The sequence below is a fragment of a genome, unplaced genomic scaffold (genome assembly GCF_019419815.1).
Source record: "Pyrus x bretschneideri cultivar Hongxiangsu unplaced genomic scaffold, Pyrus_bretschneideri_v1 Contig74, whole genome shotgun sequence".
Lineage (NCBI taxonomy): Eukaryota > Viridiplantae > Streptophyta > Magnoliopsida > Rosales > Rosaceae > Pyrus > Pyrus x bretschneideri.
In genome coordinates this window covers 1,692,470-1,709,116 of record NW_025999814.1, presented here as the reverse complement: position 1 = coordinate 1,709,116, position 16,647 = coordinate 1,692,470, and the positions used below count along the sequence as shown (strand labels likewise).

Sequence of the window (16,647 nt, the reverse complement as noted above, 5' to 3'; positions counted from 1 at the left end):
GAACATATGTCACAAAACTATTGAAATCACAGAGATGCCACATCTATTCGAGTACAAAAAATTTGAACTCAGATAGTATAAATATATGGTAAGAATAATATATTTGCTTATTAAACAATTTCTTGTGTATCTCCTTTGTTGAACCCTCCTAAATTTGGAGTTTGTGATGGACTTGATTGTATTATGCCTCCTTTTCTTCAATGATATTGGGTATGTTTCTAACTAAAATATACACAGAGCAGTATAATCATACTGAAAAGTCATCAAGACTGGCAGACAAAAATATAGGTACGAAAATGAAAAATATTAAAGTATGCAGGAACTCGAACTGTAGGCGGTGTGATACCTTAGCTCCCGAAATTTTTTTTGCCTCTTCTCTGTGTACAAAGTAGAGGTCATGAACTTGTAGAAGACTGAACAAAAAATTGCTGACTTATCAAATTGACCAAGAATGTGATTTATGCCTGCGGTAAGTATGGATAGTTCTTCCTTTAAATGCAGCAATTGTAAGCTCTACAATTCCAGACTCAGTAAAGGTGTCTGTATGAATGTTAAGCTATCAAGATCAGGATTGATATTTGACAATGTGAAGCTCGTAAAGAATACCACCAAAAACAGCCATTAAAGTCTAACGTAAAAATAAAGAATATAGCACCTGGATGTCAGAGTGATATCCAACAGCCAAACGATTGCTGATTGCAGCAGGAGTGCTTCCGCAGTCCTTATGCAGTTTCAGTCCCATTACCCCAGCCCTTACTATATCATGTAGACCTTCAGGTTTGGCAGTGTTCCCCTAAGGTAAGCCAAGGATATTAATGAAAAATGAAGAAATATGTAAAAGGAAACAGCTTTAGCCATCACTTCACATTTGTGTAAAATGGTAGTAACAGGTTGAATGTGGGCATAGAGTAGGGAAGAAGGAAGATCGTTTAAGTACACACAACAGTTTAAGCATACCTCCCGTAAAGCCAAAATTTGAAGGCAGGTCGTCGGTTGCTTGCAGCATTAACTTCGTTTGTAATGGGGCTGGTGTACAAGTTGTTGCACAAGTCCCAGTAGCAGGTCCTCTTCCACCTCCCACTAAGGCTGTGATACCTACACATTATGTAGAAGTTTCGGAAAATGGACCCCTTGAATGCTTGTTCCATGTCCGCAAAAATTTTAGAAAACACAAAGTTCATTCATGAGTACATATAAGCAGGAATAGGCAGATGAAAGAAATGAAAAATTTTCATTATAAGGAAACCTCCGTGGTACGAGGGGAGAAGGGGAGAAAACAAATGCAAATTGAATTAACCAGGAAATAAATATTCCATTCAGATGAAACAATATGGAAATGCAACAAACCTTGAGTTAATATAGGAAAATCTTAATAAAAATATTTTATGGTGTTCTAAATTTTTTTTTTTTTAAAACGACTGGTTTAATATGCCACTTGCTGGTATCATGTTCTGCATATCTAATACATAACACCAGATACATGTATTTCACTAATCATCAAAATGTGTCACTATAATGTTGCACACCAGATGACTAAGCATGTCTTTGAGGCAAGTCAACAAGATGACTAAGGCCTGGTTTGGTACTGAGGTGATTCTGAAAAAAGCTATTATAAAAAAAAGTTGGGAGTTGTTTTTGTGTTTGGTAAACATTCAGCATCAGCTTTTTTTCACAGTTTTGGGTGAAAAAAAGCCAAAAACAAGAAGCTGCAAAACCTAGCTTTGAAAAACCAGTTTTTTTTTCACATCTGTTTTACATAAAAGTTTACCAAACACTATAATACTATTTTTTTTTAATCAAAAGCACTTTTACAAAAAAATTTACCAATAACACTCTGCTGCTTTATTTCACAGCTGCTTATTCTCATAGCACAGCAGAAGCAGCTTTTTTTCAAAGCACAACAATATCAAACCAGCTCTAAGCATCTCTTAAGTTCTGTTATCAATAATCTTGCACACCAGATACATGTATTTCACTACTCATCAAAATGTGTCACTATATTCATCACAAGCACTTTCAAGCATAAGTACTCCAATAATATAGCTCACCGCTCGATATTGCTTCATATGCTAACTTGGGGCAGAAGTGCACGTGACAGTCTATTGCTCCTGCAGTCACAACCATTCCTTTCCCCGGAATGACCTCAGTGTTCACCTAAGTGATAAAGAATAAGGCTTCATATGCTAACTTGGGGCAGAAGTGCACGTGACAGTCTATTGCTCCTGCAGTCACAATCATTCCTTTCCCCGGAATGACCTCAGTGTTCACCTAAGTGATAAAGTACAAGGCATAAGCACATTTTTATCCACTTCCTAGAAATTTTCTTCCAGAACGACCTGCTAAAATGTGAGATGATATTTACCTCATTGATCATATTTACGCCATTCATAACATCTGGATTGCCTGACTTTCCAAGGGCAAAAATGTTAATGATACCAATATCTGCCTTATATATCCCGTTATAATCAATGATCACAGCATTAGTTATAACCGTATCCAATCAGCTGGGCGTTCCCAGATGACTGGCCCAATCCTTCTCTAATTACTTTACCACCTCCAAATACCTATTCATCCCATAAGCAATAAAATCCTTTTCAATTTCAGCAAACAAGTTGGTATCACCAAGGCCAATTTTATCCCAAGTAGTAGGGCCATACATGTTTGCATATGCCTCACGAGAAATTACAGTGGTGAAAACTGGAACGCTTCCTGCAACACCTTCACTGAAAAATTAGTACTGAGGTAAGGCATCTCCAACTTTTCCTCAATCATCTTAGTGGACTAGCTAAAAATCATGCAACTTTATTGACCTAACAAAATAGAAGCTAAGAGGCAAACAAACATTTCTCAGGAAGAAACCCTCGACCTAGTGTTTGGTTGGTTCTTCCTCATGTCCAAATTCTCTTTCTTGTATAGCTTCCATGCTTCCTTTAGTTTGCCATCATCCACTGAACCATCCACAATTTCACTTCCTCCTCTAATTACTCTGTTACCTCCAATACTTAAGTGCGACATGTTTGCTTTCCCCCGTCTGGCACAAGAAAACAAGCACCAATAACATACTTAGAATGCTTGTAGTAGATTAAGCAGTAAAAGATGGTACTGTACCAGCATTCAAAATGACAAAGTAGGGCCTAATTTACAAAAGCAAGTTAGTAGCACCATGACTTCTATCACAGAAGTAGCACCCAAATTATCGATTTAAAAGAAGATGAAGGATGACGTGATATAAGCGCTTTCAGGGGCCCTCTTAGATATATTTTTTGTCTACACACTCGCAAAAAAAAAAAGCCCTCTTATATCCTGTCTCCTCTTGTCTTGACCACAAACAGAAGGAAGAAAAGGAGAAAGGATGATATAAAACCGCAAACACCCTCCCGCCCCCAACAACACCACTCAACACATCCTCACCGCCACCTGAACTCTCATTTCTTATTTCTCCCCTTCTTCTCCCAGCTGCCTCTTTTGACCACCACTATGGCGGACGATGAAAACCAAAACTCCCCTCCAAATCCGCATCCATATCCGCAACCACAGCTGTCTCTGACCATCCTCTTGGCCTTAGCTACCATTCTGTTTCCGCTCGGGGTGGATCCGACCTACTTTGTCAAACCTCCCTCTACCGATGCGGCTAGCTACGAGTGCAAACTGAATAACTGCCCATGCTTTCCCTCTTTCTACATTTTCTCTGTCGTGACCACAGCAGCACTGTCTGTTGTTTGGTTTGGACTTTTTGTCCTCTCCGCCCAACTTATATACCGCTTCGTTATTTGGTTAGGGCTTGGCTTAGTGTGGGCTACCTGCTGGCTCGCCCTGCGTGGCATTCTTGCACCCCAGTTTTACAATCCAATGCTTTATTCCTTCAATCCTCTTCTGGCGGTCTTATTGTTGCTTACCCTAAGATTTCGAAATGTCTGGGATAACGCGATCCATGTCATTTCTGACATCTGGGACCGGATTATTCGTGCCATATCTGACAACTGGGATCGGGCGATACATGTCATAGCTGATATCTGCGTTCTGTTTTGGAACTATATCAGAGGAAGCTACTAAAATTTGGGTATTTAAAGTCTCTTCATACTTTTTTGCTTTTTTTTTTTTTTTCAAAATTACCATTTCTTAATTTATGTGTGTGGGACATGTTAACCTTTTTCCGGAAGAATCATCACATACTCTTGGGTTAAAATTTAACATTTTTAACTTTGAAAATTTAGATTTTGTTTTAGTACATCGATATTTTACACTAAGGGAAGGGGAATTTCGGCTAAACCATACAATGAGCAGTCTAATTTGGTATCGAATTCGCCATCCACGAGATTCGAACCTAAGACCTCTCACTTCCAAGTGAAGAGGAATACCACCAGACTGTAGTACTGAGTGGCCCGAAAATTTAGATTTTAACGTAGAAACAGTTTTTTTTTTATTGGTTCTGGGTTAAAATTTTTGCCCGACATTATTAAAAAATGAATTTAGACTTTTTGTTTTTTGGTAATTTTTTCAAAATAAAATTTATGTAGATTATCATAATTTTTTTTAAAAATTTTAGCCTACAAATAATTCGATTCCGAGAAAAGTTAAAAATTCACCAAACGGACTCTATGAAACATGTATTATACAGTTTTTGGGTGAATTTTGATTTAATTTTTTTTAATTGTTTTAGTAGTTGGAAATTTTTTTGTACCATTACATTTAATCGTTTTCGATCTCAGTTGTTGGATTTATTGTATTTAAAATTTTAAAATTACTCAAATTTTAGGTTTCAACCAAAATTTATTTTAGACCCAACAAGGATTGGATTATATTTTGAGAGTTTTAATGAAATACTCCTGGTACTGTTCACTTTAATGAAAAACCACATTTTTACTCTAAAAAATCAATCATGGTACTATTCATTACAACACCTTTTTGTCATTTTTCGTTAAAACTCAAAGTTTTCAAGCTTTTTTCGTTAGTTTTTCTTATTTTAAAACCTAAATTTTCAGTTTTGACCCAAATTTAAAACCTAAGTGATTTATGCTTTCTTCTTATAATTATTTTATAGGAAAATAATTTTAATTAATTCGTGTTCATCTTTTTTAGAGTATATCTCTGGCCCCAAAATTATCTATACAAATATTATACTGTATACAAATTTCAAAAAAAAAAAAAGCCCAAATAATACTTGTACACCACACGTGTTCCATATTTTACTATGATTTGCGTATATATAATATAGGAGCGGTTGATGTTGCTCAAATACAAAATACACTGAAAAAATTACAAATGCTACAATTGGCAACAAAAAATTAATCAAACTCTAAATCAATGTTTTTTAGTCACTTCTTTCTTTTGTTTTTCGTATGAGTATCTTATTAATAATTATTTTTAATTATTTTCTCTTCCAATGTTATTTTCAGATCAGTAGAAAGATGGAGCCAGAGCTAGTTCTCCGCAAAATGTCTATCCATTCCTCTTGTTTTGAATGTATTAGAACAATAGTCGTCTTTTCCTACTAGCTACTTTTTTATATTTGTATCTCTCCATGCAAGACTCGTTATATTTATTCAATGGTGTATAACTTTAATATTTGGATGTCTCCATGTAAGACTAGTTATATTTTTTCGGTGGCATGGAATTTTAATATTTTTGATCTCTATGTATGAGCTGCTATATTTATTTGGTCAAGTGTGTAATTTTGTTTTTAATATATTTATTGAATATTTGTGTTACTATAGATTAACCCCTTACTTAAAAATAAAATAAAATATCGTTCTATAAATAAAAATCACCATATATCAAAATTCACTCATACTTAAATGGTCTTTCATCTTATCAAAAAATAATGTGTTACACATTTGTACCCCTTTTCTAATAAGAATAAAAATAATGTGCCCTCTCCAATCTTGTCACACTTGTCCACTCACTTAACCCAACTTAACACTGTCAAGTCTCTCTGTTATCACCCTCGACTCTGCCATCTCCATCTCCAGACTGCTGCAATTCAAACCCAGAAAAGAAAAGCCACGCTCCCATCCCACCACCACCATTTCCAAATTCCGGCGAACAGATAACTCTGCAACATCCTCTGCACTAAAAAAGATTGTTCTACCAAATCCTCTCCCAAATTTCCATGAATGGCGAACGCGAACACGAGTTCGAAGCCTTCACCTCCCTTTTATTCTTCGCGTTCTCCATGGTTTCTTCTTTGAACGCTTGAAGGTCTGCAACTTCTAGCGATTTCTACAAGGATTTGCAGCAATCCCTTCATCATTTTCAGGTTGGTCACTGCGGCGATGCCTGATTCAAGAAGTTCAAGTTCGAAAACGGTTCTCTCGCTGTTATTGAATGATTGGGTTCGGAATCATTGATGGTGTGCATAAGGAGTTTATTCAACGGGGCTTTTGGTATTTTGGTGTTTGGTCATTCTGTTAATTATTAATTTGAGATTCATGTATGTTAGGCTGTGATTTAATATTTGTAAGTTGTGTTTTAAATTAAGTGGTTAGGTGGAACAATTGTCATTCAATATGCTTTGGTGGCTTAAGGAGTTGTATCTGCATTGATGAAGATGTTTTGGCACACTAGTATATTAGGGAGGGAGTTTGATATATTAAAGAAAGACAATTGGAATTATAATTTTATGGTAATGAAGAATTGAGCATTGCTCTTCTATCATTTTTTCTGTCAAGCCTCGTGTGTCTTTTGACATCTCCTCTATCTCTTTGTCGTTCTGCATTATTTGGTATCAGAGCTTCGCTACGCTCTTTGGGTTGCTTCCGCTCTATTTATCCAAATGGCGGCAATGGGAGGTAAAGGAAAGCGTGGTAACCAAGAACCTGAAGATTTGAGAGTTAAAAGAGATGACAAGATTCAAGAGCTGCGACAAGAAATCGAGTTGCTTACCTTGCGAATTGAATGCCTAGAAGCTCGTAGGAAGCATGGTGGATCAAAACGCAGGAAACACAACCAACAATGGTGGGCTACCCAAATGTCAAGGTTTGGTAGTTGGCTTGAGGATGCTATGTCTTGCACCATCGGATGCGAATCTGATGAGGTAAACCCAAATACTCATCAAAATGAACAAATGGTGATGCCTAAAGTTTAAGATTTGAAGGTAACCCCATTAGTACCACTTATCTTTGAAAATGATTTTGATAATGATGAATTGGGCTATACTTATGATTGCACCTTACCCCCTATCTATGATGAATATCATGAAGATGGAGATACATGTTCAAAAAAAAAAAGAGGTCATTGATGAATCTCTTCATCACAACAAGATGGATTATTCATCAATTGATATATTTTATGTTGGCGAATCAATTTCTCTACACAATTTCGTGTCTTGCTCAAAGGGGATCTCGAAGCAAAAGGTTTTGCCAATCCATCTAGTGGCTCTAATGACGTCTTCTTGGTTCATGGGAGAGATGGAACAATGAGTGCGCACCTAATTCCATATAATATTAGTTCACTGGATGCTTCAAACATTACAAATTATACTACTTATTTGCCTACGGTTGAGGAAAATGCTCCTAACTTTCAGTTTTATGATTCCATGTGTTATGACTCTACCTATGGATCCATCAACAACTATTTGAATGAAAGGAAAGTGTTAATCTTGGTTTTGAAGCCTTATATCTTTTGTCAAAACTTACGTAGGTTACTACAATTTTGGGAAAGAACGAATCTTTGTTTCTACCATGCGAGTAATATTTTTGTTAGTTCGAAGAAGAAAAGAAAGATAAGTGAGGCAACATGGTTTTCTAAACTCGGCGATTTGGAAAGAGCTTGGCTTGAAATTAGTGAACTCGTGGACGAGTTCCTTCTCACCCGGAGAGTCTGATGCAATGCATAAGGAGTTTATTCAACAAGGCTTTTCGTATTTTGGTGTTTGGTCATTCCGTTAATTATTAATTTGAGATTCATGTAGCTTAGGCTGTGATTTAATATTTGCAGCAATTTTGATGCATTGTAAGTTGTGTTTTAAATTAAGTGGCTAGGTGGAACAATTGTCATTTAATATGCTTTGGTGGCTTAGGGAGTTGTATATGCATTGATGAAGATGTTTTGGCATACTAGTATATTAGGGAGGAAGTTTGATATGTTAAAGAAAGACAATTGGAATTGTAATTTTATGGTAATGAAGAATTGAGCATTGCTCTTCTATCATTTTTTTTCTGTCAAGCCTCATGTGTCTTTTGACATCTCCTCTATCTCTTTGTCATTTTGCATTAATCATTACCCTCTGCAAATTTGTAAATTTATTTTATCTATTACATTCGCACTTTTGTAAACCACGGAGAGGCCACTCGGAGGTGAATTATGCAGATCGAGAAAGCTTACGTTTGGATTTTCATATAATTGTTTAATCAATCCTTCTTTTTGTTTTTGTGTTTTTTGATCATCTAAAAAATGTTGCTGATGTTTGTTTGGATTGTTGGTTTGTGAATTTTTGAAGGAAAATTGGCTGATGTTTTTCTTGGATTTGGCTTTGTGGAGCCCTATGTGGATTGCTGATGTTTTTCATATAAAGGCTTGATCCCTCTCACCCACAGCTCAGCCATTTCAATCCCAACTTCACACATAAAATGCAGCTCCTTCTGCTTTGTAGTTACCGCATGGAACAGCCCGGGCTCGTCAGTGTCGAATTTCCTCCGGCGGTTCCATCTAAACGAGTCACTAGCCCCGACTTCCGCCCTCCTACAAATCACATTTCTCTTGCTCGACTTCCCCCACTGCAAAATCCCGGCAGCCCCCACCATTTTCAGCATTTTTTTTGATGTGGAGATCCTCTACCGCATTTTTATGTGCTTCTTTACCTGACTTCACCTTCTTGCAAGTTCTTCCAATATCAAATTCTCTGCATCATTTTTAATCCCACTTTTCCTTGCAAGCAAGAGTGCTGTCTCGTGTCCTGCACAATGTCGCATTTTTCCCCTAAAGAAGTCAAAAGCTTGCACAGCGTAGTGTTGCCTTCTCTTTCTGCTAACATCAACGGAGTGTATCCATTGGCATCAGAGGCATTCACATCAGAACCCCTGCCTATCAATGTAAGAACAAAATCTGTGGCGTTGTGTTGTACTGCCTGATGTTGAGTCCAATAAAACTCAACAGGACTATCAAGTACCTTTTGAGGTGCAGCATTCTTGAGCAACAACTTTTCAAATTCTTCACCGTTGTGATTTGTATCGAATAGTTCCATTACTGTCTGACCACGTTTATTCTGCAGGTTTATGTCAGCCCCAGCGTTGATAAGCAATTTGAAAGTTTCAAGGTAACCGCCCTCTGTAGCTATCATGGCAGCTGAGCATCCCTTTTCATCTTGCTCATTGAGATCAACGCCTGCCCCCTAGCTCAATCAGTTTCTTCAAAGCCTCAACATTGTTTGCTAGAGTCACAAACATTAGAGGAGAAACTATTGATGTATCACTTGATTGAGCAATTTCACCAGAGTGAATCACCTCTACAATTGCTTGCTGGAAGCCAAGAGCCCACCTTGCTGACTCAGCTATTACGCTTGCACTCTGACCAGCAGAATTCACCAGGCCAAAATCAGCAGCGCCTGAAGCCAGGCTTTTAAGGCATTCCTGGGGTTATTATCTGGCACAGATCATTAGTGCAGTTTCTCCAGATTCTGTCTGAGAGTTGATTGTTGATATTGCACCAGGCACCAATCAATCGTTGAAGAATCTTATTTAATCCAAGTCGTGACACCATGTGAACGGGGCAGTCAGTTTCTGAATTTGTTGTCTTAATTGGAACTTCCGCATCTGCACTGCAATTTAACAGAACTTCTACCCTTATTTCATTGTTACATAAGATGGCGTGGTGAATGAGAGTACTCCCAAAGTGAGGAATGTTAGGAGAGTGGTGTTGCAAGAGCTTTGTGCAAGATAGCACCGCTGGCTTCAAAATACTCCACAGCACACCAGGTCACACTGTAAGCCTCGGCTAGTCCTGCACCCACCTGAAACTCTTCTCCTGTATTTACATCCCAAGGTTCACTTTTATATCTGTTCTGTCCCCGGCCTGTTATTTCGTACCAAAAGATACGTAACGTTAGATAGGAAGTGTATGACTATAAAGGTACGCATACTAGCCGATGAGTTAGGGTATAAGCCTGCAAGTGGAGTCTGGCAACAGAAATTTACTGGCTAACAAAGCGGAAATAAGCGCATTACAGTAAACAATAGTGTATAGGAATGGCTTAGACGATTGAAGCGGCGCCCTGTCAGTTGCATGTGCATCCACCCCACACTGCCACCAAGAAATAGCGTCACTGTCAATGTTCAAGCAATTACAACACACACACATTTCGGTTGCACATCACACTTATTTATGTTGAAGCATACTTTAAGGCAATTGTAGGCTCAGCACAAGTCCTCCTAGGTTATAAAAGCGCTTTCAGCATAAGCTGTTGAGAATCAATGTCATTTGTAGGTGAAGTAAGTGTGTGAGGTTGGTGAAGTAAGTGGAGGTTGTAGGTGAAGTAGGTGGATGTTGTAGGTGAAGTAAGTGTGTAAGGTTGGTGAAGTAAGTGGAGGTTGTAGGTGAAGTAGGTGGATGTTGTAGGTGAAGTAAGTGTGTGGTGTAGCTTTCATTTGGTTTGCTATAAATACCCAAGTCCCCAAGCATTGTATATCATCCAAGGAAAAACAAAGCCTAGAGCTAAATAAGAAAAGCTTTGCTAATTAGTTTGTTTTGTGAGTTTTCTTTAAGAGTGTGCTCTATTTTCTTCTTCTTGGGATCATTAGAGTTATCTTGGATACTCTTCTTATTCAACAATTGGTATCTAGAGCCAAGTCGGTCAGGGATCGTTCTTGGTAGAGCATTGGTTGTAAAGTCTTTTGAAATTCCGAGTATGCTCTGTGGTTGCAGTTTTGACTGATCTTCCACATCAGAAAAAATTTCTTGAGATTATTGCTGGGGTCATCACAAAACTTGAGAGGGAGCTTCTTTGTGTCGAGAGTAGTGTATTACTCTGCACGGTAGCCACTCAAGCTTGTTCGGTGTAGTCAAAGTCTTGCCGATACGATGGGTGATCTTCAAGTTGTTGGAGGAATCAAGAAGCTCAACAATCAAAACTATAACACGTGGGCAACGTGTATAGAGTCTTACCTTCAAGGTCAAGACTTGTGGGAGGTTGTCGGTGGTAGTGAAGCTACACAACCGGCAGCGGAAGATGCTAACGGCGTCTTGCGGAAGTGGAAAATTAAAGCAGGCAAATCAATGTTTGCTTTAAAGACCACAATAGAAGAAGAAATGTTGGAGCACATTCGGGATGCTAAAACGCCAAAGGAAGCATGAGACACTTTTGTTACACTCTTTTCGAAGAGGAACGATACAAAATTGCAACTTCTCGAGAATGAGCTGCTATCGATGGTACAACGCGACATGACGATTGCCCAGTACTTTCACAAGGTGAAGTCAATATGCCGCGAAATTTCAGAATTAGATCCAACAGCTCCTATTGGGGAAACCAGGATGAAGAGAATAATTATCCATGGTTTGAAACCTGAATATCGAGGGTTCATTGCCGCTATACAAGGATGGCCGACACAACCATCGCTTGTTGAGTTTGAAAATTTGCTTGCAAGTCAAGAAGCTATGGCCAAGCAAATGGGAGGAGTCTCACTGAAGAGTGAAGAGGAAGCACTCTACACCAACAAAAGCAAAGGCACATTCAAGCGGTACACTGGTAGTGGATCTAAAAAGGATGGAGAAAAGGTGCAAAGTCACCAAGAAAATGGAGGCTCTCGTCCAGGGGGAGCTTGGAAGAATCGCGGTAATAGTAAAAAGTTTAGTGGCAAGTGTTACAACTGCGGAAAGATGGGCCACATGGCGAAAGATTGTTGGACCAAGAAAGAGCATGTTGAAAGTAATACTGCTACTTTCAGTTCGAAGGAGAATAGTGAAGATGGCTGGGATGCTGAAGCATTATTCGCTACGGAGGAAGAAGAAGAATTAGCCCTCACGGTAACAACACCAGAACGCATTGACTACAAAAATGATTGGATCGTAGATTCGGGCTGCTCAAATCATATGACGGGTGATAAACAGAAGCTGCAAAATCTATCTGAATACAAGGGAGGTCGTGTGGTGGTGACAGCCGACAACTCAAGGTTACCGATAGCTCACATCGGTAAGATGATAGTTAAGCCTCGATATAATTCTAACCAGGTGCCACTTCAAGATGTTTATCATGTCCCAGGAATGAAGAAAAATTTGCTATCTGTGGCTCAATTGACATCATCGGGCCACCATGTCTTGTTCGGTCCACGAGATGTGAAGGTGTATCGTGACCTCAAAATCTCAGAAACACCAACAATGGAGGGGCGACGATTGGAGTCAGTCTACGTAATGTCAGCAGAATCTGCATATGTAGACAGGACAAGGAAAAATGAGACATCAGATCTATGGCACATGCGGTTAGGTCACGTTAGCTATTCCAAGCTAACTGTGATGGTGAAAAAGTCGATGCTTAAGGGGCTTCCTCAACTGGACGTGCGAACAGACACAGTATGTGCAGGATGCCAGTATGGTAAAGCACACCAATTGCCATATGAGGAATCGAAGTTTAAAGCAAAAGAACCATTAGAGTTAGTTCACTCTGATGTGTTTGGACCAGTTAAGCAACCGTCCGTTGGTGGTATGCGGTACATGGTAACATTCATTGATGACTTCTCAAGGTATGTGTGGGTCTTCTTTATGAAAGAAAAATCTGACACATTCTCAAAGTTTAAAGAGTTCAAAGAGTCAGCCGAAGGAGAAGTGGGAAAGAAGATCCGTTGCCTGCGCACAGATAACGGGGGAGAATATAGCTCAAGTGAGTTCTCTCAATACCTAAGGGAATGTCGAATACGTCATCAGTACAGTTGTGCCAACACACCACAACAAAATGGTGTAGCTGAGAGAAAGAAAAATTCGTTTTTGTAACATGCCTGAAGGAAGGAACTCAAACAAACGCTACAGCCCTGAAAGACTTGAGCCTATAACGTTCTTTGGAGAGTTAAAATCTGTGCATTATTGTTTTCCAAAGTCGTTGCATGATCTCATTATTCTTTGCTTGGTTACTACTTAGAAAGCGTTTCATCATATAGTTCCAAATGCTAGAACTCATGCCCATTTCATTCAAAGCATGTTATTGATTTGCATAACACATATTCAAGAAGAAGTGGTGTAGCGACCACCACCAAAGCCAAATTGCCATATTTCCCAATTTTATTTGTTTTGTAGGATTTAACCCCGTTGAGCATTGTGTAGCCTATTTTCTTTGTTAACCCGCAATTATCCTCACCTAGCCTAGAATATGACCATCCTTACCCTTGTTCTTGAAGCATAATAAGCAATGATTTCCTTTTGATTAAGGTATTGCAGAAAATAAGTGTGGGGGAAAGAGTGTTTATATGAGTTGATGTGCCATAGGCACGGCCAAAAAGAAAAAAGAAAAAAAAAAAAAGTTGAAAAGTATTGTTTGTTGAAGTAAGGGCCCAAAACAATAAATTAGGCCCTAAGAGTTGTTGAATCTCCCCCTTATGTCTAAAAGTTGATTTCTGCATACCAAGTGAATTCTAAGCCTTAATTTCATTACTTTGCTTGCTATTGTTTAAAGAACTTTTGTTTATCCCTACCTTTCCTTGTGAGCCAATACCCCAAACCTCGTTACAACCCTTGACTTCTATCTTGAGTGTTGTGCATTTCAATTGTGGAGTTTGAATTTGGTATGAGCATATGGTGTCACTGGTTCTCGCGTCTAAGTAGTAGCATTCCATTCATGAGATCATATCTAAACATGCTTATTAACTCCAGAAATTGCGTTCTTTGTGATACATATATGTGAGTGTTCGTTTTCATGTTTACATCAATCTTCTCACATATGACTAGATTAGGGTATGTTGTTAGAAATTCTGAGTGAAAATCGAGTGCATATCTTGTAAGGAATTGAGCAAATTCTCTAAGGCATGTTACTACATTCAAAACATGGTTTTAAATGCTTAATTGTGAACTAGTATATGGTGACTATGATTAAGAATGTACTTAAGTGTGAAGATGACTAAAATCTGTGAGAATGATGATTTTTAACATGTCATGTGCATTGGAAATCCCTAAGACAGTTGTTGGAAGGTTTATGTTGTGTTTTACTTGTTTTGTTTCGTTTCGTGTTGTTTTGTTTTTCTTTCTGTTTTGCTCGAGGACTAGCAAAAGATAAGTGTGGGGGTATTTGATAAGAGCATATTCATGCGACTTAAATGGCTTGTTCTCGTGCATTTACGTTATGTTTCTCTAGTTATTTTAGTCATTTATGCTTCTTTTGTGTGTTTTCAGGTTCTAAGGGCAAGGTATGCAAAAGGATGCCTTTTGGAGCCTTTTGGAGCAAATTAGAGATTGGAATGGATATCATATGCTTGGAGCCAAGAGGATGGATGAAATTAAAGACTTGAAGTAGGAAAGTTAAATCCTAAAAGACCTCATGTTTAAGCATCATTGAAAACTCCTACGCATTTTAGAACACAAAAACAACATTCCTTGCAACCTTAGGACATTGTCGTGTGTTTCCTTGTGTCTCCGTTCCTTGCCATGCAAGGAAGGGTTTTGTTCCCTATTTTTAAACACTTAAAGCATTCACTTATCATATCATTCACTTAACATATCATTCAATTATCATATCATACATTTATCACTTATCACTTCCATTCACTTATCACTCACCACATATCATTCATTTATCACCACATATCATTCATTTATCACTTATCAAACCATTCACTTATCATAACATACACTTATCACTTATCACTTCCATTCACTTATCACTCACCACATATCATTCATTTATCACTTAACATATCATTCACCATTCACTTATCATAACCATACATTTATCACTTATCATACTCATAATTATCTACACATTCAACCATTTAAACATATGCATTTCAACTCACATGCACACCCACCTCTTTCAAACCCTTCACATGCATTTTCTTCATCACTTCCAACCCACATGCATTTCCACCTTCCTACTTCATCATTTCACCACATTCTCCCTCTTTAATTCCACATGCATTCACTTCATCATTCCACCATTCATTCTTTATTCCACAAACAAGTCACATGCATTTCCACCTTCCTACTTCATCATTTCACCACATTCTCCCTCTTTAACTCATTTCATTATTCATTCACTTTGCATTCATCACTTCCACCCCACATGCACCCTTTATTCTTCATCATTGCAACCACGGCACATTTACACCAATAAAACAACTCCCATGCCATGGCCTACTCATATTCCCATTTCCTTTCCAACATCTCACATGCATTTCCACCTTCCTACTTCATCATTTCACCACATTTTCCCTTTTATTTCCACATGCAATTCTTCATCATTGCAACCACAAACACCTTAAACAAATAGCCATATACATCTCCACTCCTCCTATAAATACCCTTGCATTCATTCATTCAAATATCATCTCATTCACAACACAACACACCACAAACACTTCCCTAGCCGTGAGTTTCTCTCCCTTAGAATCCAAAAACCATCTTCCATTTCCACCAATCCTCATCCATTTCCATAATTCCCCAACACTTCCATCCCCCCAACCAACCTATCCTTAAACCTTGTGCTACAACAACGAGGAAGAGAAGAGTGCCTAAACGTTCATACAATTCAAGTTTTGAGTTGTTGGAATGTTTAGGTGTTTCTTTGATTTCAAAGTTTCATTTTAATTCTCTTTGTTTTGTACGTATGAGAAATGGAAGAAAAGAGTGCTTAAACGTTCATACAATTCAAGTTTTGAGTTGTTGGAATGTTTAGGCGTTTCTTTGATTTCAAAGTTATGAGGAACTAAACCCCCATTAGCTAGGGGGTGATTCGAAACTATGTTTATGTTTGTAATATAATTTGATTACTTTTAATTACGTTTCATAAGTTATGAATTCAATTTGTTTAACTGTTTGATTGATAACCTATTTATGTATGTTTATTAAGAATGAACGCTTAATTTTCATGTATGAATTTGACGCTAGAATATAAGTGAGTTTCACGTAATAGTTATGAACTTATATTCACAAGTAGTGGAGGTTGCTTATAAACAATCGCGTTAAACATATTCTTGGCATAAGTTTCATGCAATCATAGTAACGAATGCCTCGTCAACACTTATAGTTTTCATGATGCTTAATGATTCTTGCTTGTATCTCTATTATGCAATTCATGTAGGGAACTTGTGAGGAATGCTTTGGATTGTCGTATGCAATCATCCAATTCATTAACTTAAGGAAAACTTGACGGTTAATTTAAGCGGACCTAATTAACCCGGGGCGTTAAGAATTCATGGTTTATTGAAAAGTAATTAGAAATCGTTTTGTATGCAAGTATAACATGTGTGGCGATGAACCCCTTAGCTAGCTTCCCATCCATTCATTTCCGTCAAATCCATATTCACAATTTGTTTTGTTTCCAAGTATTTATTTTAGATTCGTCCAAATCCAATTCCCCCCTATTTCGTTAAAGTTTTAGTCTTAATCCATCTTATTTTGAATTTTGCATTCTTCGAGTTTCGTATAGCGTTTTAAACTTGTTTTTACGTTTTTGAAGTCAAATCCAAGTGGTTAACAAGCCCTCCTAATCCCCGGTCCAGAACGATCCCTACTTACGTA

At 37.9% G+C, this 16,647-nt stretch overlaps 1 pseudogene; it reads right to left on the bottom strand.

Annotated features, from left to right (window-relative positions):
* The window catches only part of LOC108867458, a 166,167-nt pseudogene that overhangs the window by 129,645 nt on the left and 19,875 nt on the right, over positions 1-16,647 (bottom strand).